At 58.0% G+C, this 27935-nt stretch overlaps 1 protein-coding gene across 1 annotated transcript in view; it reads right to left on the bottom strand.

Moving 5' to 3' along the window:
- The window catches only part of CTBP2 (C-terminal binding protein 2), a 75205-nt gene that overhangs the window by 27867 nt on the left and 19403 nt on the right, over positions 1 to 27935 (bottom strand). The gene's annotated exons all lie outside the window — the stretch shown is intronic.

Genomic DNA, 27935 nt, shown 5'->3' with positions numbered 1-27935 from the left:
CCGGCCCTGACATGGGGTCTCCTGGCTGCCTGTTTGGGAGTGTGCGGGCTCGCTCCCGCCCCGCTCACGGAATGTTCCAGTTGGGGTTACTTGTCTCTCCCAACCTCCGCGCTGTGGACTCATTGCTTCAGCCTTGCTTTAACCACAGCGCCATCACCACGCCTGACACACAGGCCGAGCCAGTTACTCAGCAAGAGAGGAGACCCCGGAGCTGAAGTGAGGCTGGAGGGTTAATAATGTGGAAGATGCTGTGTGGTCATCAATTATGCACAACGCTGGCAGTTACTTTATCAAAGGTCAGGATGCAGGTCTGACTGTTAAAAGGTAGGCGACTTCCTGGTTGTTAATGGCTAATTTCCCAGCAATGAGCCTGAAAAAGCACCCCAAAGATTTATGGCAATAATTATGTGATTGAAAAAAAAAAAGTCAGGAAAAGAGGCACAGTTTCCAATCACATAAATAATTAATGCAACATCCTGCTAAACCTGGGCTGGTCCCCCAAACTGGGAATGACCCTACTGGAGGGCAGGAGAAGACCCAAAGCCGCCTAGCCACCACTGGGAAGGTGGTCAAGGTGGACAGAGATGGGGGATTTGAAAATCCCGTTTGGCTGGGTGTTTGGAGAGGCACCCACGCAAGGGGCTAGGGCAGGGGGCCGAACTCCGGTGGGCTTAAGACGAGGGTAGCAGGGAGCCAGGAGACCTGGGGGCTGGGCACTGGTCCCCGGAACCTCTCGGAAGCTGGCCCTGAGCTCAGCCGGCATGTTCATCTACTGGGTTCCGAGCTCTGGACACCCACCCAGCCACCCACCCAAGCGCCACGGAGCTCTTCCTCCCGACCCCACCCCAATGTGCGGAGAGCCCCCACGTTGCCACCTCATCCGAAGGGGGAGAGAATTAATTACTTAATATTTGTGAAGTGCTGGGAGATGAAAAACGACAGCATTATCGTCAGAGGCAAGGCGGGTCCCGCAGCCCCCTTCAATTCCCCGAGTGAGGTGCAATCACTCTTTTTGCTTTCCTTTGAATTTTAATTTGTATAATTAGATGGCTTCCTGAAAAATTGATAAGCAGAATCTCGATTATGCAATCAAAGGGAAGCTCAGGCATCAGACACACAAATCGTCTGTGTCCTATTATATTTAAAGGGGAAAAAAGAAAAGCCATCGACTTCCGTGTCTGGCTGGAGTGGGGAATCCCCTCGACAGCCGGCCCTGCCTCGGTGCCCCGTCTCAGGTGGCCCATGCCGACGGCAAATCCAGATGCCAGGGCTGTGTGCCCTTTGGAACTTTCTGGCAATTACTCGTGGCGCCTCAAGCCCTTTCCCCACAAATGTCTTTTGATGCAAGAATGTCTGAAATGTGCCACTTTCCTCCTTTGCCCTCCTAGGAGCAAACTGTTCATGAGGATTAACTAACAGGCCTCCAGGAGGGACAGGGCCAGGCCATCCTCAGAGCTGGGCATCCCTCATGGCACCTGCCACCAAAGCCAGCTCTGCCTCACTGGTGCCCCGGATCCAACGGGGTTATCTGCAAGATCACCAATGCCCACGGCGCGCCAGTCCGTGCTAGACAACAAAGAAATAAAGTTAGGAGAAGGAAAAAACTGTCCAGACGGTGAAGCTTCAGACCATGGTGTTGGGGGAGAGGCGGGAACAGCGCCCAGGACCCCGCACACGAAGTGGCCAGGCACATGCTGCTCCAGAGGTGCCTCTGGTCTGTCCCCCAGGAATTGGGTGCAGAGCGCCCTCGAGGACCGGAGAACACGCAGGAAACACGTGCAGGCACAGCAGCCCGCGAGAAGCCGGCAACAGGCCCCAGACAGGGCCCCTGGACGACCCGGCTCTGCTGAGGCTGCGAGGGTCAAGCAACCTCAGCCAAGCGCCAGGAAAACCCGCGTCTGCCCCCAAAGACTGAAACCCCACGCCAGCCCTGGGGAGCTCTGCCATCAGATCTCCGTCCCGGAGCTTCACTAGCTGGAAACGTGCTGGGCATGATCTTGGCTGAAGGTGTGGTGCCAGGGAATTCAACTGGTAGCAGAGGAAGAGGCTTTGCTGGGGAAGTTTCCTGGAGACCCCTGGAGCCTGAGAGCAGCTGCAGGCAGAGAAGGTTCCCTCTGTGCGAGGCAGATCAACTCGAGATTTAAGAAAAGGGAGAACAAAAAGGAAAAGCAACTCTTGACGTTGCAGCCAGCAGCAGGGGTGCCAAACCACACCGACACCCAAAACCGCGGACAAGAGAAACAGGGGTCCCTGCAGCCACGAAGCCTGCACCCCACTGGCCGGTGGGTTTCACCCGATGACCATCGCAGCCCACGTGACCCCACCCCCGTCAGACCCCGTCCCCAGGGACACAGCCCTCAGGACCCGGCGCTCTGAGGTGCCCTCTGCTGCTCTCCGCCAGCGCCTGCCTCGGCCAGGCAGAGAGTGGAATTCGCCCCCACGGGGAACGCCGGGGTGGCCCTCACATGAGGACAGCATGTCTAAGACCAGGTCAACACGGTGCTGCCTTCCACACTTCAGGGACACGCGCTTTACCATCGTCACTGCAGAGGGACTGTGTTGCCGTGCGTGGGTTTGTGCCCGGAACTTGAGCCCAGTAAATCGGAGTATGTTTCTTAGTTAAACCCCCACGGGGTGGAACAAAATTTGAGGCCGAGAAGCTCCCCAGGCTCCCTGGAGCGCAGGTGGCTGTGTGCACCTGCCCCCACCTTCCTGAGCCCGGGAGCCCCAAGGACCCCGAGGGCCCCTCCGCCAGCCTGCTGGGAGCGGATGCACGCATGTGAGTATGTGGGGGTGGGGGGTGTCCAACGTCCGCAGGGTCACTGCCTTGTCTCAGTGCCCAAGAAGCCTGTTCTACCAGTGCCACCACCCAGAAAAACCCCACCTTCACCTAGCCCCCCAAAGCCACACGTCTTCAGGCAGCCACGGAAGAACCCGCTGCTGACCCCTGAGCCCAGCACGGCACAGCTGCCTTTCCTCAGAGCAGGCTGGGCCAGCCCTGAGCAGGCTGCGTTCTGGGAAGGCTTCGGATGCGAAGAACCGGTTACCACCCAGACAGAACAAAATAAATGTCCCCCCAGGGCTCAGGGTCCATATCCTTGGACAAATCACTGGCATCATCACAATTAATAACAAAAGCATCACAGCAGCGCGTGAGGGAAAGGACAGGAGCTTTGGGGAGGACCGGCTGTTGGTTTTGTGAATGCCCAGAAGAGAAGGTGCTTCTTGACTGTTTCCTCAGCAGCTTCTGGGCAAACCCCTGGTTCTGGCATCAAGTGTGTAAGAAGGAGCTTGGGGGCCCCGACCCCTTCTACACCAGCAGGGAGCCCAGCAGTCCATCCCCCAGGGTGACCAGGCCAGCCCCGGCCTACGAACCGTCCCCCGCCCCGACATGGACGTGCATGGTGACCAGGTGCTGCAGCAAGGCCACGCCCACTGCACACCTGGGCGGTGCGGGCCGCCATGCGCTGACCGCCACGCTGACGTGAAGCGGTGCCGGAAGCACCCACAACAACTCAGGTCAGGGCAGAGGCGGCTGCCAGCTGGTCCCCGAGGCAAGGGGTCAGCCAGTGTGGAGTATGAGGCTGGGCAGCTGTGGGCCTGTGACTTTATCTGACCATGACTGCTTCGACTGAAGCCACACTGCACCCTATCAAGATGTAAGCTTCAGGGGTGCACCAGTGAGAAGCAACTGCTGTGTCTCCTGTGCTAAGTTCACCAAGGCAGCCCAAGTCCACCCTTCCACCTCCCGTGCTTCCTGTGAGATCTCACTGAGAGTCTTTGTTGCTTTGAAACAGGTAAAAAAATCAAGAGTCAATCAGTGTCGTTATACGGAGCTTGCACAGTCCAGGCCACGGCGAGGGTGAGTCCCGCAGGTGCCAGGCTGCCCGGCTTTCGCCGAGCCCCAGTCCCAGGCCAAGTGGTTTGGGGCTGTGAGCACATGAAAATACATTTTCTGGTGTTGAATGCGAAGCTGACGAATGCTAAATATTTTCTCTGGCTAAAAGCTATCATCAAGCACAGCGGACTGGAGCGGAATCCAGTATTTTCCTAATTGCTTGTTTTGTGTCATACTGAAAATTAAGTGTGGTCTTCCCAAGCTAAAAGCAAACATATTCCTGTGTGAAGAATTTTCACACATTTTTAAAGCAGTTGACTTACAAATACGATGTGAAATAGTTTTCATATAACTACTCTTAAGAATAAAAACAGAGCAAAAAGGAAAAGGCAAACAACCAAATTTTCCTTCAAATTAAAAAGCAGCAAAACGACAGCTCTTAGTCCCCGTGTTGAGACGGCAATCGGAAACACGGGTCAATTTTTCGACGCCGGGTTTTCTGACCTGCTCCTCCCCACAGGCCGACTTTGCTCGGTAGCTGACGGGTTGGCTGAACCTGTAAAGGATTAGCAGCGCCAGCTCTGTGGACAGAGGATGTGCTGTCCTGACCAGAAAACCCAGCTTTTATTAACAGTGTGTGCAAGAAGTTACTGCAGAAAGCTTATTATCTGAGCAAGTAAAGGGACACCCTATGGAGGGAGCTTCCAGAAAGTTCTCATGAAATGTTCCAGAGGGGCCTGGGCCATGGCGAGGTTGCTGGGATGGCCCTGTGGGTGCCCCCGAGGTGCGCACTCCCAGGAGACAGCTGTCTGGGGGTCGAAACTGTGCTCAACTCTACAACAGCCTACAGGATGGGGCGGCGCAGGGAGCAGCAGGGAAGCATGAAAACTTGAAGACAACTTTGGATTGAGTTTCTTTAGGAGGAACTGCGCTTGTATTTAAATATCTAACAAAGGCTCTCACAGGAGTTATTTGGCTACTAATCAAAGAAACTGGGCATCTTGGGTTAGCTTCCTGAGGTCTTGCACCAGGAGGCCCTGAATCCGGGGGCGCCTGGGCGTGCCCCCATCTGCAGAGACACAGCTGCCCCCCACCCTCCCTCATCCCAGCCGTCTGTCTCTTGGCCCCGTGGTGGCTCAGAACCCGATGCAAGCACATGCTCCTGACAGTCTTGGTTCTCTCAAGAAGTCTGTGCAAACCCCCCCGGGTGGGGGCTGGACCTCGTCCTGGTCCATTTCTTCGGGGAGCAGGCCCACCCAGAGCCCCTGGGTCTGGCGATGAGGCCCTGTGGCCGGCAGAGGGCGCTGCATGCCCTGCATAGTCTCCGGAGGCTGCTCTGCAGGACTCCCTTCAATCTCAGAGCAGACACCCCAAGAACCCAGAGGATGGGGAGAGGAAGCTGGAAGCCCGTCTCAGCATGCAGAAGGCAGATACCCCCTTCTTTAAAGCAGCCGTGTCCATATTTTAGCGAGAGGACCAGCCCACAGAACTGACCTCTGGATCTCCCGGGCAGGTGGTGACATTTTCCCCTTCTAGGGCTGAGCAAGCAGAGATGCCCAGGTCAGGGCTTGGGGTCTGTGACCCAAAAGGGGGCAACCCCAGGGATGATTTTCCATTACGCACAAGCATCTTTTTCAACCAACAATGAGCCACATCGATGAAAAATGAAAACAACTTGGCAGAGATGAAACGGGGGAACCAAGGTGGGGCGGGGAGGCACGCCAGGGTTTCCATTGCAAGGCTTGGCTTCTGGGGCACGGGGCACACCTGGCTAATTGGAGATTGCTCCATCCTCCACACCCCCCACCCCGGGGTCCTCTGTTGTGAAACACGATGACCTAAGCGTGCACAATGGATTTGGTAGGCACGGATTTGGAGAGGGAGGTGGAAAAAGGTGGATTTTTCCAACATTACTTAGGAACTGGGGCTGGCCGGAGGCTGGGGCCTTTGCTCTGGGCCCTTAACCTGGACCTGACCCCTCGTGGCTGCTGGCCACTCGGAGGACCCCAGCAGAGGGACAGTGGCCGCTGTCTTTTGACAGAGGCCCAAGGCCCAAGCGGCCAACCACACACACACGGGCGCAGCCGGCGGCACCCGTCTTCCCGCACCTGCAGGGCGACAATGGGTCAGGCTGGGGAAGGACAGGAGGGGCCGTTTCAGGCCGAAGGGGCTGAAGCAGTGACGCCCCATCCAACTCCTCGTCGCATAGGAGACCCAGCCTCATCTCTTACCAATGCCCAAGCCAAGGCCACCACAGCAGCAGGATGTCGCTGGGAGGCAGGGCTCACTGCTGCCCCAATTTGGCAGGCACGGCCTCTGGAAGGCCCCCTGAACCGTCTATACGCATAGAGATGCTGGGGTGTCCCACCTGAGCCCCCTTCTCCAGGAAGCCTCTGCAGTGAGCTGAGCCTCTCTCCTCCCTTCATGCTCTGCCTGACACCACAAGCCCCTCCCCATCTTGTTCCAAACCACAGCAAGTGGTGGATGTGCTGACCTCCTGGGAGGGGGCCTCCAGACAGCCTCCTTTGGGTAGGGGGGTGGGTGGGTGGAGGGGGGCCCCCTGGTGAGAGGTGTGGGCCTGCTGGTGGCTGAGCACAGACTGCGGCCCCCACAGAATGATGGCTGGCCCAGCCTCTTGGTCCATTTTCAGAAATAAGTATCTGGGAAGATTATCTCAAAACTAAACAGAAGCGCTCACCCCAGACCCACCCTCCTGCCTGGAGAAGGAGGGCTTGACACCACGTCAGCTAAATGCCCACAGCTCACAGCCTGATGGGACGAGCTGGGTCCCCACCGAGGCCTAGCTCCTCCCACAGGACCTCGGACAGGGACTGCATTCGGGGGAGTCTCAGAGGTGACTGCATTAAACTGAGGTTGCTAGAGCTACTGACAGCGAAGACAGTGAGCGAAGACGGTCGCCCAGAAGCGCAGGAGGCCTGAGCAGCCCATGCCCTCGGCCTGGAGGGACTAAGCCTGACATCCCACACTTCTTGCCTCCACACCAGGCGATGGGTTGCTGTTGCCGAGCGGCCCGGTCTGTGCACCGCTGTCTCCTGGCTCCAGTGCGCAGCAGACAGAGATGCTGAAGGCACAGCCCCGGAGATGCTGGGGCCCAGGACCACCTTCAGGAAGCCTGGTGCTGGGGTGGCCCCGAGAGACCTGTGTCAACAACCCTGGCCTGTTAAGAGCAACACGTCAAGCGGCATCCTGCCACGTCTCCAACAAAGCCATATGGAAACATCCCTGTGCCGTGGAAGGACATGGCCGTGACGCTGGCACCAGAGCACATGGGTAGGAAAGCGGGGCGGTGGGCCAGCGGTGCATGGCGCGCAAGTGCCTGACCACGTCCGTCTGATCCCACCCGTGCCAGCAGCCTACTGTCGGGCACACAGCGTCCTGGAGTCACCATCACCAGGCGGGGGCGGTGGGAGGGTCTACAATCAGGAGACAGGGGCACCTTCGCCCACAGAAGTAGAGACATGGCCCGGCTAACACTAAGGGGGGTATGAGAGGTGCCCCCAAGTCTGTGGGGCAGGAAGCCAGCATGATGGCCTCCATGTCTGGGACAGGGGAACCAGGGGCCCACACGGGACTTGAGCCCGTGCTGGATGCCTGGCTCAGGGACAGGGGCTGGGTCAGCCCCAGAGTCCAATGATGTGTCAAAGACATGCCTTTGGTGGGTGCTGCCTCTGAACAGTGGCCAGGGGGCGTGATTTGTTGGAGGACCGTGGAGGTTCTCAAAGCCAAGACTCCTCCCAGGAGGCCACTGTCTGCACTCTCTCCACTGGGGCACATCACACCTTGTTGTGAAAGCCAGAAAAAGAGCCGACAGAGGCCACCTGGCCAGAGCTCGCTCTGGCCTACTTGCTTCTCCTTCCCAGACGTTGGCCTTGAGCTGCAGCTCCCAGTAAATCTGAGGTCTCTGAATAGGACAGGAGAGGATGCTGGTAACCAGGACTTGCCTACGAGTGGTAGGAGTAGAAACATTGTCCCTTCTGCCACGGGGAGCGACAGACAGGTGCTAAGAGATACCAACCCTGACCCCCCAGACCCAAGCAGCAATAAAATCTAGGAGTGCAGCTACGGGTGCGTGTGCACACATACACTTACACACACGTGTACCCACAGCTGTATGCACATGTGCCTGTATGGTGGTCATGAGACCATGGCATTTCTAGAACCTTCTGAGACCTGGGAACTCAAAAACCCATAGGCTGCCCCCACAGAACCAGAGACTCAATCACTATGGTCACCCCTAGTCCCATGTCTCTGCTCATTCCCCAGGAAGCCTGTGGCCCCCGAAGCAGCTCTGCAGAGGCGTTACTGCTGCAGAAATCTGGATGCCCCGGAGCCAGCCTGAACCTCAGCAGCAACCTGGACACATGACAGCACCCCCTCTTTTAGCTGAACCCAGGCTCCTGACCCACTCAAGCACCTGCGCTCACCCCCGTCCCCACGGGGGAAGCACTGCAGACCAAAAAGGCAATCCCCGTGTAAGCAAGGAGGCAGACCAGCAAAAGGAGTCCTGGTGGAAACACACCCAATTGCTGGCAGGGGCTCCCGGGGTGCAGCAGGATGCTCACACCCCAATAGCCGGAGTGCTTCTGACCTACGCGTGTGACCTGGACACCAGGTAACACACCTGTGAGCGGCTGGCTCCGGGACGCCCGGGGTTCTGCAGCTGGTGACACCTCCATAGAGCTGCTGGGGGTGGGGTAACGACGCGACACAGGGCCCCAGGGGACGAGCCGAGAGGACGTGGTGACCGCAGCGGTTGCGCCTCGGGCTCCTGAGGGCAGCGGCTGGGAGTTCCGACTTCCCGTCTCAGAAGGCCGCATCTCGGTCGCCGCATCGCGCTATGACTGTTTGAGGAAGCCGCGGCTTCCCTGTCCCGGGCTCGGGGTCACTTCCGACTGGGATCCTCCCAGTTTGCTGGAACGGGGTGCGGGGTGGGGGTCGGCCCCTAGACCGGGTGCCTGAGGCAGGGACGGGGGCCGGACAAGCTCACTTGCACCCTGCGAGTCGGAAAGGGTTAAATGGAGTCTTAGAAACAAAACTTATGAAAGTGGCCTCAGTCTGATGAGGTCAGCGGGTAGACAGGCCTCATGTCACTGGTAAGAAAAAACATCTGTCGGGGTCGGAAGGCCAGCAGGAAGTGAGCGGGACTCGCTGGGGCCTGATTGGCCGGCCCATACTCCTCGAAAGAGACACACACATGTCTCAACTTAGCCCAGAGGACAACAAAACCCCCTTTCAATTGTCCTCTGACCAGCCCCCGCCCCTGGCCACGTCAGAACCCGGCTGGCAACTGCCCTTTGTTCATGCATGGAGCAGCCAGGGAGGCGCAAACACCCCTGGGGGCGGCGTCCTGGGGAACCGCTCCTGCCCAGCCGGGGAGCTGCCCGGGGCCCGCCAGGTCCCGGTTCCCCTTTACTGGTGGGAAACAGCTTGGGTCACTTGTATCGCAAACGTTTCAATAAATCCATCGTCACAAAAAGCAAAACAAGAGGTTTCTCTGGAAAAACAGGAAGTCTGGTACAAAACTTGGCTTAAAATAGGGCCAAGTTCACTTGTTGACAGAACCTGCCTCCAAAGCCCGCGGCCGGTGGCTCCATTTGTTGGGCTCCAACTCACCTATTAATCCCCCCCAGTATAAGGCCCCGCTCCCTGGGGGACAGGCTGGCCTGGTCTTTGTTACTGAGCCAGCGCAGGTCACAGGCCAGGGCGGCCCGGCTCGTTTCCTGTGCACACGCCCCGGGACAAGCCTGGCTTGGGGGCGGTGGGGACAGGGCCTGTTTCAGGCTTCGGGTGGGAGCGCGGAAAACCTGGACGCCTTCTGGAACGTGCGTGCTGTGGGTTCTTCATGGCTGCACAGGAGCACTCACCGCTAGGGCCAAACTCCGCAGGCAGGGCCTGATCGGACCCCCTGTGTGGGGGGAGGTCACAGCCACCACCCCCGGGGGCCCGGGCAGGAAGGAAGCAGGGACACACCGCGTCCCTCTTCCCAGTGGCCACGGGCACAAGGAAACTAAGGGTGCCAGACTGGACGGGGAGCGCGGGCCCAGCCCGAGGCTAGCCCAGCCCCGTGCCCAGCTGGCCATCCACGGAGCCGCCCACGCCGCTGGGCCAGCTCCGCTCCTTCCCACTAACTTTAGCCTGCTCCTTCCCAGGCACCAGCACAGGACGGCAGTGTGAGCTCAGCCGACCCGGCGCACATCGCCTCACACTCTGGTGAAAACACGAGCCCCGCAGTGAGAATCCGCTGCCGAATCCCTGCGGACTGCTCGCCCCAGCCCCGCTTGCTGGCCGGCGCCTGCAGGCCCCTTCCAAGCCTCTCCTGGCCGCGGGGAGGGCAGGACTCCAAGATCACCGCCCCGCACACAGAAGCTGGCGGGAGCCGTGCACCAAAGCGCTTTTCTAGGAAGCTGCTACACCAGAGGGCACGGGGGTTGGGGAGCAGGCTTAGGGGGAAAAGACCAGAAACAGGGGTTGCAGGTTTTGTGGGTCTGCAGGGGCGGAAGTCGGCGGCTGCTCCGGGACAGCAGGTGCTCGCCATCTCATTCGAGCCGCGAGAATTGACAGCCCAGTTTCCAGTGTCTAGACACAGGACAGCAGTAAACAGTAGGACGTTCTGATGGAGTTCAGCCGGACCCGGCACTCCGCTGCTGACCCTCCTGGGTCACCGCTGCCCTGGGCCCTGGGGAGGGGCGGCTGCCTGGAGACACACGTGGGCCCCCCGACCGTGCAGGCTCCAGAGCCGGAGAGGCCCCCCGGCACCCACCCGCCGCTGTCCCGCGCAGGGTGTGGGGCCGGTGTCCGCGCCTGGGCGGGGCCTGCTTCTGTCTGGCACAGACACTTAAGAAGAAATGGATGGACACGGATCACCCCACCCACCCCCGGCTGATCACGAGGCTCCCCACCTCGGTCCATCCGTGTGGGGCCCCGGGGCCCTGCAGCTGGCGGGGCTGGGCGGGGCCATCTCTCTGCTGTGGGGCGGGCCAGGCGGAGGCCCTGAGCAGTGAAGGCCGCGGCGGACACACGGCCGTGCCACACAGCCACTTATTTTAAGGCCTCGCATGCTATTTTTATGCTCCCCAAACACTGCCAAGGGAACCCACGAGGACGCGAGCACACGCAGGCGTGACCACCGCTTACACGCCCCGAGCAAGCACGCCCGCTCGGCGGCGCCTCTCCCACGTGGAGGTCGGGAACGGTCTGCGTGCGGGGCCTGTTTTTGTATTTAAAAGAAAAGGTTACAAATGACTTTTGGGTGGAAATGCAATTTTCTCATCTCTCCTGGCTGGGACGGGCCCAGCCCTGGCCACGGCAGGGCGGGGGAGCGCGGGCACAGCTGTGCGTGCACCTGTGTGGGCATGCGCACACTCACCTGCAGCACCGGTTCTGCGCAGGTGGGTCTGTCTGGCCTTTGTGCAGAGGCCTGGCGGACACTTGGGCCCCAGAAGGAGACGTTCTGGAACCTTGATCTCCACCTGCGATTATGTGCGGGGCAGTCATGCAGAAGGAGGGTTGAGTGTATCCTGTGTGGGCAGGACCGTGACGCCAGGGAGGGCGAGGAAGCCAAGAGATTCCAGGTGGATAAAGACATTTCTCAGTCCTGGAAAGGTTGCCCCCTGCTGTGCACCCAACTCAAGGAGCTTGGGGTTCCACACCCTGGCTCCCACAGTGAAGAGAGGGGAGGGGCACGCAGGCTGACCACAGTACCCACTCTTCCCCATTCTATCGGTTTGCCTAGCAGCTACGTCCCAGGGCAGCAGCCCCACGGGTCCCCGGTGGAGGCCATGGTCCCAGCACACGTAACAACTTATTTTCACTCAAAACACCTGCCCTGAGCCCATCACAATTAGCAGAGCAACTATTTTCAGCTGAGACCCTGGCATGGCCCAGCAGTGTTTTGGGAACTAAGGAGGCTGCTGGAGCAGGCATCTTCTTATCCTCTGCTAGGACAGCAGCAAAGCTAGTTGCAAACAGGACTTCCTGGGGATGGCCCCTCTGGGGGCCCCGCCACACCAGACTCTCTTCAGGGAAACTGCTCTCACCCCCACACCAAGTGGCCTGGGGAGAAGCCCACAGGGGGCCTTGTCCCCTGGAAGGTTGGAGAGACGCCTCTCCTCCTTGTTCCCAGCCCCTGGTCAGACACTGCAGGGCACCACAGGCCACTTCTCCCTAGCTCTGCGGGAGAGGCCTGGGCCTCTACCACCCAGCCTCCGGGAGAAGTGCATGGCAGAGGAGAAGGGGCCCACAGATGCCAGCTGGGGTCGTTGGAGTCCTGGTGGCACTAGGGCACAGCGCTGCGGCAGGAACCACAGGCTGAAGGCTCCGCCTCCATCGTCGGCTCTTCCCAGCAGTCTCAGGGCACAGGTGTGTGGCCCAAGGTGTCAGCGGCGCTGCCCTGCTCTGGGCCCCCGGCCACGTGCACCTGCTACACGGGCGTCAATGGTGGGAGCAGGAGGGAAGGCTAGAGGCCCGAGCAGGCTGCTCCTCATGCCAGCTGGGGCCGGTGGGGGTGCAAAACCCAGTGGAGGTGCAACAGCACTGCCAGCAGAGGAAAATGGGGGTGTGCCAGGAGTGGAGGCCTGGATCTGCAGCCCTCTGTTCTGGACAACTAGAAAGGTCACCCTGAACAAAAATGGGGGTGTGGGGGCCGGCACAGGAGTCACTCATAAAGGTCACGAATTGTTCCTTTCTTGAGGCTGATAATGCCGTTGGTGCTGTATCATTAATCGGAGTCTCTGCCTTTTAGGGATATGAATGGGATTGGTTTGCTGATGCCATGAAAGGGCTGGGCTTTGCTTTCGAACAGCCTGGTTTGGGGGTGCACGTGCAAGGAGGTGGGCTGCCAGGTGCTTGCCACGGACGCTGGCTGATGAGGACGTGGGTGTCCTGTACACCATTTTCTCTCCTTTTGTGTATTTCAAAATTTCTGTAGGTGTTCTTCAAAGGTGTCCATCTGTTAATGGGGGACCATGGCATCCACACTGCAGAGAAGGGGGGGGGACGGCAGGGGCAGACACGCAACACAACAGGAGGGCAAGGAAGGCGGCCCCTACTGCGGCTGCTATGAGGGCAACTGTGCACCCCTTTCTTCCTGGTGGCCCTGGGGGCGCGGAGCGAACAGGCCCCAGGACACTCCCCCATCAGCCCTGAGCTCGGGCAGCTGTGGCCCTGACCTCTCACCCCCACCGTACAGCCCAAACTGAGTGAACCAGGGAAAAGAATGAACGGTGACCGTCACCTCTCTCCGTACGGAGCAGCTAGCTCACCGCGGGCTTCTCATGGCCTGTTTCTGACGGGGAAGCCGGGAGCGGCCCCGCTCGTGGGGAGGAACACCACATGAAGAAATCTGGACCATGTGCTGGTCCCTAAGCCACGGGCACAGGTGCCACCCTGCGTGACCAGGCCCCTCGCACCTCTTAGGGGTGAGCATGAGGACCCCAAAGAGGGTGTGGGCAGCATGAGTCACCCTGTCAGGTCAGCTTCCTTGGCAGGCGCTGAACAGAATCCTTTCTTGCTGTGGCAAAACTACTGCGTTCCTCTTGAAATACACAAAACCGGGGTAAAAATTCCAGGCCTCTGGCTCCCTGCTAGTAGTAAAAATTAATTGCCACATAAAAATCGCTGATTCCTACCAAATGAAGCTATACGATTTATCAACTCACGGACGGCGCAAACTCGATAGTGGTTTAACTACATCACCTGAGTTATGGCCACAAGGTGTGGCAGCGACAGCTTTACTGGGAGTTTTGCAAATCCAGGTCAGACAAACTTCCAAAGGAAACGCAGGCCAGAACAGACAGAGGCCCTGCCTGGGGACCCTCAAAGCCACAGGGTCTCTGGAAGGACGAAGTTCTCCCAACCCAGGCCGGACCCTACCTGGGGGTGTGACGCCTGACACCCTGAAGCCATGGCACCCCAACCTTTGGAGTCTGTTGTAATGTAATTAGCCAACTCTGCCTTCCCGCAGAAAACCCAGTTATTTAAAGTGCATTAAAAAATAAACCACCACAATTGCTTTTTTATTTTCAGCCAGGGCAATGGATTTATAAATAGCTTCCACGGCGCACAATTACTGTAGATGGAGGGCAACTCTGGGAGGCACGATGACAGTGACAGCAGGGCCGGCTTAACACCGCTGGCTGGGGCTGGAGGCGTCTGCTGGGCACCCGGCTCGGTGGGGGTGAGCCCCGCCCCTGCCCTTATCCCCTGCAGCAGTGGGTTGGTCTTTCTCCCACTTGACATAGGCTGGGCACAAACGGTAGGTTACCTGCTAGTTTCCACTCAGGGGGACAAGCACCTATCACTTCCTCCAACCCCCACCCTTCCTCCTGGGGGAACAACACCTTTGGGGACATGCTATGGGTGGGGGAAGAGCACAGAGAATGCTGCAGGGACCCCCAGTTTGTCTGCAAAGGAAGCCAGCTCTGTCAGCGCGGAGCAGCCCAGCCTTACGTCTAAGAAGGCCAGCTACACTGAAAACCACTTCTGCTGCGGCGCTGGTGAGCACAGCCAGAGCGGGCGCGCAGCCCAGACGCCCAGGGACAGGGGTGCATCTAGGAGACAGGGCCTGGCCACACTAGGGGGGAGACTCGGGTGTCGGGAAGACGGAAAGGCAGCCATTTTTAGCACAATGGAGGGAGTCTGAGCAGATGAAGTGCAGCGAAGCCCGTCGGAAGGACCAAGATGGAGAGTGGGCATGTCGAGCAGATGACATGACGGAGAACAGGACTCTCGACCCGCGGGCACCGGGAGGGCTCTGAGCTAAGAGGAGGGGCAGGGAGAGAGGTACAAGAGGTCGGGGGTTGGGGGGGGGGAGGTGGATGGAGAAACCAGAACAAAAGCCACTGTGTGGATGGCTGAGTTGGATCTGTTTTGCTTCCACCTGGGGAAGGGGTGGTGGGGGCGCTCGAATTTAGAGTCTTGGTGAGAAGAACTGGAGACAAAACTCTGGGCAGTGACTACCCAGCCTGGTGATGATGTGCCCCCTTTGTCACCTGGACCCCTCCCTTCCCGCGTGGGGAGGAAGTGGCCAGGCAGCAGGGGCCGTGGTGGCAAGAATGAGGCCTTTCTGGTTTGGTGACTTAGCTCAAAGCAGGTTTTGTTCTTTTCTTCTGTCTTGGCCAAGTTGTGCATATTTAGGGTTTTAGTTTCACAGGTTTCCCCACCTCACTGGTTTTACTACTTAATGAGCAGAGAATATTCTCTAATGATTATCTTAAACACCCCCACAGGTAACCACAACTGCTGCATGTCAGGCAGGAGCTGCTCTGAGGAGGGGAGAGCAGCTGGCGGAGCAGGAATCGTGGCCTCGGGCCACCCGCCAGGGTCCCCAGCGCCACCTGCACCAGCACCACAGAAACCCAGACACCCCGAGCAGAGAGCTCCAGGCCTGCCCACCAGCGCTGGGTGAAGAACAGGCCTCGCGCTAACACGGGGCTCGCGGGAGAGCCACTCAGCCAGCCATGAGCTACGTGATCTGGAATGTTCTTGGACTTTGAGGTCTGCTCCTTGAAGGGGGTAAAGATAACAGCGGGAAGGGAAGTGGGGGAAGGTGGGGCTCTGCTCAAACTCAAACCCACCAGAGCCAGGGCCCGCGCCTCTCTGCAGCTGTCACAGGGAGAGCAGGCATTTAAGTCAAGCCCTGCTTGGCTGTCAAGGAACTCCAGTCCCCCAGGGAAGGAACCCTGGGCGGGCTCTGCTTTTCCGGAAGCCCCAGGGGCTGGGAGCTTGGGAGCTGAGGCAGGGGAGAGGCTCACACGCTGTGAAAGGCCTCTAGGACTACCGAGGCACCAAATACAACCTCCGGAGCAACCAGCTACCCAAGTTTCATTTCCACAGGTCTCTGAGCTGTGAAGGAAGAGGGGGACCTCAGACAAAGTGGGGAACTGAGGCTAAGGAGCAGTGCAGCCGGGCCTGTGGCCGCCCCGTGGGAACAACCTCTCCCCCAAGGCTTAGGACATGACTGTTGACTCATCCTCCACAGAAGGCGCTGAAGTGCGTGGTCTCCTGGCCCGTGGCCCAGCCTGGCCTGCCATCAAGGCTGTCGAAAGAAGGGCCACTACCCACCTGGCTGCCAACTCCCTCTAACACCCAGGCTGATGCCCTGATACCAGGCCAGCCTCCAGCCGCTCTGGGCAGAGGGACCTGGGAACTGAGCTCCCCACTGCAGCCTGTGCACCATGCCAAGGGCAGGCCTAGCTTGCAGCTTCCGATGGGCAGACCCGACCCTCGCAGAGCAAGGAGGGGTCAGGAGTGCAGCACGACAGATCCCAAAACCTCAGTGTCAGACACAGGGCCCTGGGTGGCACCTGGAATTCACATGCAGGGGGCAGGCCCCCTGGGCTCAGGGTACAGAGTTAAATGGGCCAGGGTGGCCAACTGACACCAGAGAGTGCTGGGTGCTGCGCAATTGTGGACAGTCCTTCTGGCAGGCCTGAAAATTCTGGTCACCTGGACACACATGGGGCCACAAAATTCTTAGAAATCCGCATAGACGTGAGGGTGCCAGGGACCTGAGGTTGGGCCAGCGTGGCCTGCATCCTGAGGACCCTGCCACATGGCAACTGGTCATTGACTGGCAAAGCTCTGACAAAATGTTCTTCACTGAGAAAGCACACAAAAAGTGCTTCCACAAAACCCACAAACCCATGTAACCACAAAACCCACCAAGACAAACCACAACAGGGTGGCGGCTTCGCAAAACACAAGAACTGCAACTCAGCCCCGTCCTGTTGTCAGCGGAAGCCAAGCCTGAGACACCACAGCCGGCAGGAGACCACACGCCTGAAGGCACCCGTGTCCCGACGCGTCCCCGGACAGAGAATGACATCGGTCCATAAAGATGAACTGAAGTAATAAAATCCCAGTCACAATAACCGGGTGTGGGGTACGTGCAAGCCTCTGTCTTTTCACCTTCCCTGAGTGGGCCTCAGGCCACCTGCGTGCCGGGGCCACCTCTTCAGCCTCATGGGGGTGCTCCTTCCTCCTACCATGGGTGCCTCTCACCTCAGCTGTGTGCTCAACAGTCAGAAAACTCAGCGAGGACAATGACTTCTTCAAGGTCAACCCCACCCCAGGGCCACAGGCCCTCCTGACCCGGCTCTGGGGATTCCGGGACCGTCCTGGAAGGTGGAGGTCACATCTGTCCCCCGACGGCCAGGCTGGGCACCAGGGAGGCGCCAGCTCCCGGGAGCAGCAGCCCTTCTGGCAGTGCTACAGCGTTGGACGGGCTTAAATTCCCAAACTGGATGCTTTACTCTGTACAACATCTTCCGCAGAGCCTCGCCCAGCACAGCCTCCTCCAAGTCTTCATCTGGACAGTTTTGTTTCCCAGTGCGATCCCCGCACCAGGACACGGTCACCTCCGTATCGCAATGTGATCGGGAGGTGGAGACTTCTGCTGACCAGATCCTCTTTTCAGCGCAGGTTCTCACCTTGTTGGCTGCCTCTTCTGCCTCCCCTCCAACGCCGCAAGTTCAACAGAGATCAAAGGTATGGAATAAAAGATTAAGGAACTGCGTAAAATAAAGGTTACCCTTTACATACACTCCGGACTTAACTGCATAATAATGTACCCACGGCCTCCACATAGCAAACGTGTCACACGATGGAGTCAGTTCAAGCTGGGGAGACTCGGGGTACAGGACCGACGGGGAGAGTTTGTGTTACCGTCTCAATTTTCCTGTGAATCTAAAATTATTGCAGGATATATATATATATATATATGAAATGCAATGAAGAAAAAAAACCTGAATCCAAGGGGAAAAAAGTTATAGGCTCTCCCCTGCATTCCTGTGGAGATCAAGTCCCCTGCTGGCAGCCCAACCTGCCCTGCCATGTCTCACCAGCTTCCAGATGCTTCCACGGAGCAGTATCTCCCTGGCATCCAGATGTTGCCAGGGTCTGTGCAGGCGCAGCCCCCTCTGAGAGGGGAGGGGGCTTACCAGGGCTTGAGGAGGGCAGGTGAGGGGAAGGACCAATGGCCATCCCGGGCCTCAGGGCAATGGATGGGAAAGTGAGGGAATAAACGAGGGTGCCCCGAGTGAGGACGTGGGGAAGCCGCTAACAGGCCTGTCCTCTGTGCGGTGAACCCGCACCCGTATGGGACAGGAGACGAACCCAGCACGCGGAAGACTCGAGGTCCGGTTCTTGTAACGAGGCAGGGAGGACCCACACCAAAAGGGAAGTCAGAGCAGAAAGATGGCAGCAGAAGCTGATGGAGGGGACAGCGGCCCAGGCTCTGAGCCCGCTGGGAAAGCCAGGCCCCCAGAACCCCAGGCGAATGACGGCAAACAAAACCCTCGCGAGATCAGACACGAGCTCTCTGAAACCACAGCCTGCGGTCCAATGTTTTCCCTCAAATTTATTTTCAGCCACGAAGCCATCAACAGAAATCAGCTTCCCAGATGCCCAGGAACGGCGCCGGCCGGCCGCTAACAGAGACAGCGCGGAACGCGACGCCGGGGCAGGCCGGAGAGCAGGACACGGCCCTCACGGCGTCCAGCCCGGAGGGAGCGCCAGCACGGGCGGCTGCGCAAAGTGGGACTCAGAACCCGGGAGACGGGGTCAGCACAGGCACCTCCCAGCCCCGAGGGCGCCACCCGGGGCCGTGCCCCCTGGACACCAAACAAACCCTGGTCCAGTCGCCCTGGCCTGCAAGAAAGTGCAGCAGGGAGGAGAGCAAGGAAGTCTCAGGAGCCCAGGCACTGGCACCTCCTGGTCAAGTAGGGGGCACCCCACTGTATCATCCCTGATGGCCCAGTGACTCTCGTAAGTCCCCAGAAGGACACATGGAGTGGACGTGGGGTGACAAGTGTCCTTCCCACACAGCCCAGCCCGAGGATGCAGGTGAACCCCAAGATGCAGTGCAGTCGCCTCAATATGTGCCTGGAGCTAATGATTTCCCAAGAAAGCCCCGAATCATTAACAAAAACGTTGATTACAGTTTTGGCAATCAGTACTTAAGCCATTACTTAAACTGTTGGCTGCAATAAACAGAGATGACAGACAGCATGGCGAGCAGCTGAGCTCCCACCTCCGAGAACACAGTGTCAGGAAGGAGCGGCCTCCAGCCCGCTGGGGCTGCAGCGTCGCCTGGGGGCGCCTTCCTCTGGCAATCACAGGGGCCCAGGCGCTCCCTTTCACAGCCGCCCCCTCTAATCTCAGGGTCCGGGCAGATGCGCAAAAGCACCATCCTCCGATGGCATCCGCACCTCTTTCGAAATTGTTTCCATGAAATGAGCATCTGACGGGCCTGGAAGGAGGTGTGGATGTGGCTTCATGGGGCTACCTGGCATCACTGCACTGACGTGCAGATTCCGCCCTAGAAAACTAAATTGATTTTAGAATACAGGTGTGGGGGCAGGGGGTTGGCCCCCACAGCAGGCAAGGCAAGGACCAAGCGGGGCTGGTTACGGGGGCGACTCAGGTGACCCAGCAGAAGCCTCAGTGCATACAGTGGGCACGGGCTGGAGATGAAACATCATCGCGCTCAGACCATCTGCACCCCCCCAAGGTCCAAAAGTGCAAACGGGGCCTCCCTGGTGGCGCAGCGGTTGAGCGTTGGGTTGCGAAGCTGCCCGCGGCCTCTGCGGTGCCGGTTCGATCCCCGGCTGCTCCCCGGCCACCGGAGGAGGGTCCCATATGGCGCGCAGACCTCTCCTGCCGCCCGCTGCTCCCCTCAGCAGTGTACTTCGGTCCTTCTGCCTGCTCTGCTCCCCGCTCTGGCTCTGGTGAATTCTCTCACCCTCCCGCGCTTCTGACTGTACCCAGTGCTTGTATAAACAAAACAAACAAATAAATAAATAAAACATGCCTCTATAAAAAAAAAAAAAAAAGAAAGAAACAAAAGTGCAAATGGCTTCAGAGAAGTTTCAGGGACTTGCCCGAGCACTCCGGACCCTAATCTTCAAGCCCATCCAACAGCAGCAGATGCCGGGGGTGGGGTGTGCCTGTAAGTGCCATCTGGGCCACTGCTGACTCCCCAACCTTCCACTGTCAACGGGAGCCCCTGGAATTCTGTACTGTGGAGGGCTGGTCTGTGCATCAGTTGTGTAGCAATACTCCTGGCACCCTCCTACTGTAGCATACCCCCCTCCAGAAAACAACCAAAAGCTTCTCCAGATGCTGCACAAGTCCCCAGTGGCCTGGGGTGGAGAACCAGGGGGTGACTTTGACACCCCCACCCCAGCACTTCTGCTGTACGGTCCATTCCAGAGGGATCAGAGGCCTAAATGACAGGTCAGCAGCTTGGGTGGGCCAGAAGACCGAGACTAGAGCATCAACTGCAGGATGGCATTTTTGGAACCTTTGTTAAAATTGTCGCTCATCAAAGAGTGGCCGCTGAGAGAAAATGAAAGGGGGAGGGGAGATCTCAGCATAAATGGTGGACACAGCACTTGCACCCCAACATACCAGAATCCCTGCAGTTCCGGGAGGAAAAAATCCAAACCAACTTTTAAAAAAGAACAAAAGAACTGACAACCACTCCTTCAGAGAATAGTGAAACGCCCGACACTGCAGTCAACAGGAAAATACCAGCGAGAACACACGGTGCTGCTACAAATCAACCAGATTCACTAAGACGACACGGGATAAGCCAGGAGTTGGTGAGCCTCTGGGACCGGGACTTTCAACGTGGCCAGGGGGAGTGCAGACCGGTACCACCATTCTGGAAACCTCCTCAGGCCACTTCTACCTGGAGGCCAAAGGTGCGCCAAGGACCGGGTCTGGCAGCACCATTCCCAGTGGCCCAAACTCCCGGCAACAGCAGAGCAGAGGTGCAGTCAGGAGTGGTGAGGGACCTCGCTGCTGTGCGCGCGTTGCCGAGGGCACACAGCCCGGATGGCCGTATACTGGCTCCTGTGACCAGCATCGTGGACGTGGTCCGCGGCTGGTGGAAACGTCGTGTGACAAGAGACTGTACCTGTCCTAGTCCTGCAATGGAATAGTACACAGCAGCGAAAAATGAATCACCCACACAAAAGAAATGCCTCGGAGACACAATGTAAAGCGGTGTGATACTGGGTATGTGAAAAAGAAGCTGAGGGAATTGAGCTGAGATGGTGCCTTGGGGAAGGGAGACACGGCTGGAGGGTTCTGAAATGTGTGAGGGGCTGGGCCATCTAAGAACTTGTCCTCGGTGAGGGTTAAACAGGGGTACTCGCTGTGTAAAAATGCATGGCGCTGAACAGTCAAGATTTCTTTTCCTGATCTCTGATCCCCATCCCCCAACACCAGAGGCGGCACCCACCTCCCCGGCCCACATGATGACCTGGGCAAGTCTGTCTTAGACTCGAACCACACAGCATTGCTCAGGACATCAGGGGAGTTGTGTCCGTGGGGACGCCAAGCCCGTGCAGGCTCCACCCCCGGCTCTGGGGCTCCTAAGTCCTGTGTCCACCCCGGTCAGCTCAGCCACTGGGAGTGGGTGTGTCTCAGAGTGAGTGTCACCCCTCGCCCACCCTGACCCCACCGTTCTTCTGCTCTTTCCAGGGAACTGGGCCACACCCCGCCCATGTTTATGCTACCCACCCTCCCCCAGACCCCTCCACTTCTCCACAAAGTCCAAACCCACTTTACCAGCACCTCCCACTAACAACTGCACGTTAAAGACACATTTGGCACAGGAGAACCTCACAAAACCCAGTGCCAGCTGGTCAGCCCTGCTCGAGCCGGCAGAGAAAAAACCAGAAACGGAGCTGAGCTGCGGCGGAGCTGAGAAGGTCCCTCCCCGCGGGCCGGAGAAAGCGCATTTCTCAGGAACTGTGCGCGGATGTCCAGATTTCTTCCCAGGAGAGTATGAACATCCAGAAAGGTTTCTTCCTTCCCAGACCCTCTCTGCATCCTCCCCCCTTTAAGTGATCATTTCTGCCAAGAATCATCCATCTCCCAACTTCCTGCTGCTCCATTAATTACAATAACAAGAAATAACCCTGCAGTGATGTCATCCAAACTTCTACTTCCTGCAGCCAAAGCACAGGTCAGCCCAGTTGCTCCATTTTGGAAAGGAAAAAAAATAAAAAAGGAAAAGAAAAACCACGCCATGGAAGCTTCTATGTTTACAGAGGCACGCACCCCAAAGGTTTTATTAAGTTAAATAAAAATAAAACGTGTGTCAGGCCCCACCGCCACCAAAATGCGGCCATTGTGAGGGTAACAAGCGTCCGATTGTGTGGGGCTGTGAATGCAGGTGTCTAGACATAAAGAAAAGCCACATTTTCGAGACACGCGTAAGAAGACGTGGGGCACAGAAAGCGCCCAGTGTCTCCTCCGGCGTGAGTCTGTCGTTTCTGACATCCGCAGGGATGCTGAGGGGCCGTGGGGGACGTGCCATGTGTGGGGAGGGGCATCTCTCCCCGCTGAGCTCCTCGGAAGGAACTGGACACACGGAGGAAACACCCGCGCGGCCCAGAGAACAATCTTAACTTGTCTCCTTCCCCAGGCCTGGCAGCCGACACCCACGGGCGGGTCTCATTTTCTGCCAGGATCAAAGAATAAGCAGTGTTGGGGACACATCGCGGAACGTTCCGCGCTTGGGGTTTCCAACAGAGAGCACTCGGTGCGCAGAGAAACAGACGCCCCGAAAGAGCGGCACGGGGCAGTGCCCAGGCTGCTGCTTCCCACCAGAGCCCCCACTCATCTGCGCCCCGATGGCCCCACAGCTCCCCTCTACGTCACCGAGTCTAAACGGGCCCATCACCCCAGTCTGTTCTGTGACTCTGCCGTCGGGGTCACTGCCTTGGGTTCTGGCTTGACTCTGAATCCAGACGCAGGGGACAGGTCCGGGTGAGGCCAGGACGGGCGTGGAGGGCCCTGGCCGGGTCACATCGCCACTCCTGCAGAACAACACGGCACCTTCTCGTGGGAGGCCCTGGGCTGTGTCAGCTCCTGGCTCCCGCCTACTCCGATGGCAAGAACAAGGCCCCAAGCAGCTGGAGGGGACGGTCTTTTGCTCCTGGCCTGCGAGGACAAGGTCTCCTCACTGTCCCCACAGCACCTGCCTGTCGTGCTCACCGCACACGTGCCGCCCAGAGCGACCGGGCCACAGCCGGATGCCGGGACCGTCTGATCTAAGCCAGGAGGACGGTGTGAACGCAAGGGGCCTGGCCCTAACGGACTCCTTCAGGGCCATCCTGGAAACCGGTTTCCGGGTCACTGGAGGGCACCGCTGGCCAATGGGCAGAGGCAGCCATGCTTGCTGGGGGGACTGTGGACCCTGGGGCAGCGTTATCTCGGCGGGGAGCAGACCAACCACGCGTTTCTCAGAGCCAGGCCTTGTCCAGCAACTCAGTGACAAAGTTCCTTCTGATCAGGCCAGAATCCACCTGCCAGGTCAGCCCAGAAGGTGGGAAAAGGTGCCCTGAGCTGCAGTCCCAGTTGAGCCTGAGTTCTCTGGCCTTCTTGGGGAGTTTGCAAGTTGTGAGAAGGGTCCCTGCATCATGGGGTCCCCTTCTCCCCAGCAGGGTGGGGAACCTTCCCCAGTGAAGTGAGACTGGGGGAAGAATTTTCTTAACCCATCGATGGTCTGCCCACCGGACCCTGCCAGGCGTGGGGTGCGGCCCACTCAGTCCCGGGACACCACTCCCTCAGGACCCCCTTCCACAGACGGAGATAAACAAAGAGTGGCCTGGTTTCAATAAGATACGAAGAAACAATGAGGAAAGGGCATTTTGCAACAGCCCATTATATATAGAAAGTTAAATCGGGCCCTGGCTCCAACAGCAGGGCGGGTCACCGGCCCACACGCCATTAATTATTAATTCCCCTCTAATGTCCCAAATATGAACTAAGTGGCCATTCCCACAGGAAAACATAATCTCATTGACAAAAGAAGACCGAAATAGCTGTGATGGTTGCTAATTTGAATAGAATCAGTTCCCAGGCGAAAGACAAGGGACTCCTTCAAGGGTGAGTTTATTTACAAGGCCGGTCCTCGGATGACATGGGGGAGACGGATTTGGAGGCACCAACCTTTTTCCCTGCGATGAAAACCGCCTCCAGCGTGAGGCTGCAGCGGAGAAGGCGTCTCCTACCTGCTTCCCTCTGATTCTGAGCACTTCGGGCAGGATCCCGGAACTCCCGGACCCGTGCTAAATGGTTCCAATACTGTACCTGAGCATCTGAATGATCTTGTCAAATAAAATGTTCTTCCAAGTTAACTCTGCTGTATATTTATGCATTTAATATCGCAGCTCACTGCCAAGTGCACAAATCATTTTAACAGAGTGTAAATTTCACTACCATGAAGGCGTTTTATACTCTGCTTAACTCCTCTAAGGGGCCCATATTTTGGGGAACAGATAAATCATTGCTTCCATGGAACTCTCCTTAAGGGAACAGCAGTCGAAACTTCCAGAGAGAACTAGCAAGGATGGACTCACACAGCCCCATCCTTATCCAAGAAGCCTGCTTCCTTCCTCTCCTTACCAACAGGGGTGCAGCCAGCCCACACCTGGGCAGGGCAGGTGGGGTAACGGGGGGGGGTTACCTGTGCCCCTGGAGGCTCTAGAGCAGCAGGGAGAACACTCCACATCACGGGGTGACATCTGTGCCATCTTGCTTGTCACCATTAGAAATACGATCTCCCAAGGATCTTTTCTAAAATGACCCCCACGCCCATGCCAGAAAGGTCTCCAGGCGCACACAGGCATGTTTGAAGATGGCAGAAAGAAGAAACCCAGGCCCGCAGCAGCTGACGGCCTGAATTATTTATCGCTTACAGGGGACCTTAGCCGTGGTCCATCTGGAAGGGCCAGACTTTGGTCTCAAACTGGGCCCAAAGGTCGGCACCGGGAGGCTCTGATGGCTGTGAGGAGCCGAGGCCACGGCTTCTAGCTGACGGACCCAGGAGCATCCTTCAAGGCTCAGAGCTTACCAGCACGCACGCACCCCAAGACTGCCAAACCCCTGGCCACGTTCAGCCATGGATGAGAGTCACAAAATTCTGTTTAGGAGGGTTTGGGGGAGACTGGGCCAGAAAGTAGGGAATGCTCAAAGATGGGTGTGGGTCAAGGGTCTTTAAGTCTGTGTGTGTGGGGGGGGGGGTGTAAGGGGAAAGGGAAGCTTCTCTACAGAAGAGGGGTGTGAACAAGGTGTGCAGAAGAACCCACGAGTCGAAAACCACCACTCAGCAACCCTCAGAGTAACTGACTCAGACGAGAACTACCCCTGGATGCTGAGACCGAGGAGGAGCGCCCGGGACAGCAGGAGAGGCAGCCTCGGGGCTCTGCTTGGCGCTACCATTTCAGAGGCAGAGACGGGAGTTTTACAGACACGTCATTGCCAGTGACTGGAGGAACCTTGACGCACCTCAGACACCGTGTCCTTCTGACGGGAGGGCCTCGAGGGACACCACCTGGCTCGCATGCCCAACGAGCTGGGGGTCTACTAAGCGGGACACAATTGACCCCAAGTGGGACACAGCCTGCAAAGGGCTGGGTGTGGCCTCTTAGGACATTGCTGCATGGAAAGAGGAAGATGAGGGACTGAGTCAGAATAAAGACAGCTAAGGACACTTGGGGACTAAGGGCCATGTGGATTCTGGAACTTTCTTTGGGCATAAAGGCTACGATTGGGATAATTGGCAAAATCTATATGAAATTTCAAGATAATTCTGTCATCAATGTTCAATTCCTGATTTGTATGCAGCCTGCGTGTCAGAGAATACGCTGGTATTTAGGAAAGACTCACTTCTTTAATGCCCTAAGTACCTGTTACGTATTTGCAAATGATTCTCAGAAGGTTCGGGGAAAAGACACAGCGCTTGAGTGTGTGTGAGAGCAGAACAGGTGAGAGTGATAACATCTCACTCAGGGTGTCCAGGGGAAGGCACCGAGGGATTCCTTGTCCCACTCTTACAAATCTTCAGTGAGTCTGAAACTACATCAAATAAAATTTTAAGAAAAATGAAAGGGAAGCAGGCACACCCATGGCAACTGTCTTCGGGTTCAAGGATGAAGACTGGGGATTACCTGGCATTTCCCCCGACGGCCTCCAACGTTTATTTTATGATCGTCAAAGATAAACTCTCCCAATGAAGACTCAGAGCATGTCAGGGACTGTAAGGGCAAAGGCGAGGGCAAACGTGGCGACTCCCGGGGGGACGGCCTCCGCCCCGCTCTGAACCCCAGCTTTGGTGCTGAACTGAGACAAAGGCAGGAGAGGCTCCCCCCGCGGCCATCATGGGTCTCAAAGGAACCAGCGGGCTCTGAGGAGGCCCACGGAGAGCAAGCACACCCTTCCTCCCGCTGTCTCCCTTCTGCTGGAGCTGGGACCGGCCACAGGGTACCAGAAGCAGCCCGACGGCAAGTGGGAGCCGCAGCTGGCTCTGGGGGTCCCACTAGGCCCCTCCAGGAGTGAGGAGGACACTCCTGCCAGGTACTCCCCTGTGCCAATCCCAAGCCCCTGCCAACTCACCCTTCCCCACCAACACGCAGCCACTGGCTAGTCTCTGGAAGACAAAAAGCTGTCAGTAGCTTCTACAATGCACTTTTCTGGAATGAACCTTGACTTTCCATCACGCCATCGATCCTATGAAAACGTAATATACCTCTTGCCTCAGGTGGTATTGTCAGCTGATTTTGCCTCTCCCTGGCACTGGAGAGGAGTGGCTGATGCACCATCACTCTCCTTCCGGCCCAGCTGAATCCCGGGTTCCTTCTTCTGTTTTGCTGCTAGAAAATTCAGCTCAGAAGCTGCTTCTCCAGAAGGGCTGGAGAAGAGCGCCCAGCCTGCAAGGTTAAGTAAAGCCCCGTCCTGTGCCAGGCGGCAGCTCTGCTCGCACCCAGGAGGGACATCTCTGGGATGGTCGGCCTTGCCTGGAGGGCCTCGCCAGGAGGGCAGGCACCCCATCCCCTCTGCATCCTGGGGCTGCTGCCCAACACCGCTGGACAAGGTCAGCAAATGCTGCTGCTGAATGAAGCTGACTAGCCTCGTCTCTTCAAGCTCCCACCTGACACCGCCGGCACTTGTGCCCAAGCCTCTCCCCTGACTGGAAGTGACTCCGGAAACACCCTCTTGATTCACTCCTGGATCAGACGCCATGTCCCCGCCTGGCCGGAGGAAAGTGGCTACGGGGTGATGCCAGAGGCTAATCACTGGCTCCTGGGGAGGCCTGGGGGTACTGAGCCAGGGCAGCCCACGTGGTGCTGCTAGGTACCCAGTGGGCGAGGACACCAGGCCGCCCACTGCCCACCAGCTCCCTCCTGGAGGAAGGACTGAGCTCCGGAGACACAGGTTCCTGCCTGCGGAAGCAGAGGGGACAGGCTCCCTGTTCTGTCCACCCCGAGCCGGAGCTGCTCAGCAGCCCCAGGGTTGCACGTGGCCGTGGCCCAGGTATGAGGACACATGGGACGCAGGTCCCTGGTGGATTCAAGCCCACAGCAGCCACAGAAAAGGAGACAGGAGAGCCGACTACGAAAGGCTACCTGCGCCCCCCAGAAGGCCCACCTCTGGCTGGTGCTGGCCCGAAGCTGCCGCCCTCAGTCTTGGCGGGGGGGCCCTTGATGGAGGGCTTCCCTAGGCCAGACAGGGGTGATTCTACCCAAGGAGCACCCCATCATGTCCACTACATCTCCCCCCGCCTTCCTGGACCTTGCTGGCCACAAAGCCTGCTCCCCTCCTTCCACCAACATGCCTCGTGATCCTGAAAAGCATTTCCCCTGTGGCTGCCCCAGCTTGCCCCGCTTGGTGCAGACTTCTCCACCTGTTACTGCAGGCCTTGTGCGTGCACGGACACACACACACGGGACACACACACACACACACACACACACACACGAACGCGCACGCTCAGGGAGACCTGCCCTGCCACGTCAGCATATCCTTGCCAAGTGCACTTGCCCCTGAACATTCCCAGGCCCTGTGCAAACAAAGCCCTCTTCTTAGCAACCGCTCGCGGGCAGAGCCCAAAGCCGAGGCTTAGAGTCGCTCCGCAATGCGGGTCTCAGTGCAAGCCCAGAGCCAAGGCAGACATCACCCCCGAACCCCATCCCCACCCATTGCCCGGACCCCAGGGGGAGCCAGGTGGCTGATAGCCCACTGCCTCGAGCGGAGTTATAAGTTTTATCTTCAGGCAAAGGGG

Source organism: Talpa occidentalis, unplaced genomic scaffold (genome assembly GCF_014898055.3).
Source record: "Talpa occidentalis isolate TD23 unplaced genomic scaffold, MPIMG_talOcc4v2.1 talOcc4.8, whole genome shotgun sequence".
In the NCBI taxonomy this organism is placed as follows: Eukaryota; Metazoa; Chordata; class Mammalia; order Eulipotyphla; family Talpidae; genus Talpa; species Talpa occidentalis.
The sequence above is the reverse complement of the archived record's forward strand: the minus strand, read 5'-3'. Positions and strand labels throughout refer to the sequence as shown.